We start from the raw sequence: 2,500 nt of genomic DNA, 5'->3' as shown, positions 1-2,500 counted from the left end.
AAAGAGACAGAGACAGAGACAGAGACAGAGACAGAGACAGAGACAGAGACAGAGACAGAGACAGAGAAAGAGACAGAGACAGAGGCAGAGAAAGAGAGAGAGAGAGAGAGAGAGAGAGAGAGAGAGAGAGAGAGAGAGAGAGAGAGAGAGAGAGAGAGAGAGAGAGAGAGAGAGAGAGAGAGAGAGAGAGAGAGTGAGAGAGAGAGAGAGAGAGAGAGAGAGAGAGAGAGAGAGAGGAAGAGGAGAGAGAAACAACATTAGTATCAGAAAGAGAGAGAGAGAATTATATATCTATACATAAAGAGAGAGAGGGAGAAAGAGAGAAAGAGAGTAATAGAGAGAGTAAGAGAAAGCAGTCTCATTTTTAAATTTCATTTATTATATTCTTAAGTATCTATTTATATTCTTACCTTCCGTTGTTTTATGGATCTATATTTCAGGAGTGTTTGTGGTAATAAACTGCATCTTGATCCCTGGATAAAACTAGATTGTTTCTAAAGCAATTAGATAGGAATTTTATATCTTTCTCTTCCCGGGGAGAGAAAGAGAGAGAAAGAGAGAGAGAGAGAGAGAGAGAGAGAGAGAGAGAGAGAGAGAGAGAGAGAGAGAGAGAGAGAGAGAGAGAGAGAGAGAGAGAGAGAGAGAGAGAGAGAGAGAGAGAGATGGATAGATAAACAGATAGATGGAGAAAGAAAGAGATAGAAAGAGAGAGAGAAAAAGAGAGATAGATAGATGAATAGAGAAAGAGAGAGAGAGATAGAGAGAGAGAGAGAATGAGGAACTGGCACCAAAGCAGACTAACATTCAGACGAATAGATATAAACATTCGGACATGAAAAGCCCTTGGTTTCGCCATGAGGCCAAACTGGAGTTGGATTATACCATAAACAACAGGAAGCCAAAAGTCTACATTCATTCCCTACCTCATTCTGCACATCCACCCTCCTCTAAACAACAGCAATATTGCAGCTGCAACAATTACTGGCGCCTGATGTTGCTCATAACCCTGTCTACCACAGTTGGCCACCCACACATTAATATGAGGTATGGTGAACCATTATTATGCGGAAAAGCGAACATGTGGGAAGGGAGACTAGGACAATGGAACCAAAATTTTTTTTTTTTTTTTTTTTTTTTTTGGGGGGGGGGTCACGTGTTGTGTAATCGCAAAAGCACCTAGATGGATTTGTGATATATATTTTTTTGTAATCATAGGAATATAAAAGCTCGCATGTATGCATACCCCTACCTCCCGCCTCCCCCCCACACACATACCCCTACGTGTAGATGGATAGTTAGATAGGTAGAAAGATGGATTGATAGATTGATAGATAGATAGATAGAGACATAGAAATAAAGATATACAGATACGAAGATAAACAGATATAACGATGATAAATAGATGGACAAAAAATATACGGAAAAAGATAAATAGATAGATAAATAAATAAATAGATAGATAGATAGACAGATAAATAGTTAGATAGATTGATAAATAGATAGATAGATAGATAGATAGATAGATAAATAGATAGATAGATAGATAGAGAGATAGATAGATAGAGAGAGAGAGAGAGAGAGAGAGACAGATAGCGAAAGAGGGAGACAGACAGCGAGAAAAGGAGAGAGAGAAAAAAAAGAGACAGAAAGAGAGAGAGAAAGAGAGAGATAAAAAAGAGGGAGGTAAAAAAATAGAGACAGATAGAGATAGAGAAAGAGAGAGAGAAAAAGAGAGACAGATATAAAGCAAAAGAGAGAATGAGAGAGAAGGAAAGAGAGAGAGAAAAGGCAGGCCTTCTCTACAGACGCTTATCAATTTAATCCCGATTCTGTTTCGAGAGATCTTCAGAAATTGAATTCAAGATTGACTTGTTAGCTGGTGTGGTGGGGTAGGAGGAGGGGGGATGTGGGGGAGAGGAGGAGGGGGGAGCGGAAGAAGAAGAGAATGAGGATAAAAACGTTACTATTGTTGTTGTTATCATCTTTATTTTTCTTAGTTTTCTTTTTTTATTTTTCTCCTCCTTAATGTTATTACTATCATTAGCATTGTCATCATTATCATCACCATTGTTATTATTTTTATTGCTATTGTTATCATCGTTATTAATATCATTATCATTATCATCATTATTATCAGTATTACTACTGTTATTGTCATTATGATGATGATCTTTATTCTTATTAGTAGCATTATCATTCCTATTATTGTTGTTATTATCATAATCATTATCGGTATCGTTGTTACTGCTAATACTACTATCATTGATATTATCATTAATGATGTTGATATTATAATTCTATGAAGATAATGATAATTGTAATGATCATTATCATTTTTATTATTATGATTAGCATTATCATCTTTACTAATTTCATTACCATTATTATCAGTATCAATATTATCATTATTTTAGTAGTAAAAGGAACAATATTTTCATGATCATTGTTATTATCATTATCATTATTATAATTATTATCATTATTACTCTTATTATAACTA

General features: G+C 35.3%; 1 protein-coding gene across 7 annotated transcripts in view; it reads left to right on the top strand.

Annotated features, from left to right (window-relative positions):
• Window positions 1-2,500, top strand: part of bma (SCY1-like protein bma) — a 461,317-nt gene that overhangs the window by 22,339 nt on the left and 436,478 nt on the right. The window lies entirely within an intron of this gene.

This window comes from Penaeus japonicus, unplaced genomic scaffold (genome assembly GCF_977035675.1).
Source record: "Penaeus japonicus unplaced genomic scaffold, GWHDUDI00000001_assembly GWHDUDI00000021, whole genome shotgun sequence".
NCBI classification, from domain to species: Eukaryota; Metazoa; Arthropoda; class Malacostraca; order Decapoda; family Penaeidae; genus Penaeus; species Penaeus japonicus.
Note: the sequence above shows the minus strand (reverse complement) of the source record. Positions and strands in the feature narration are given on the sequence as shown.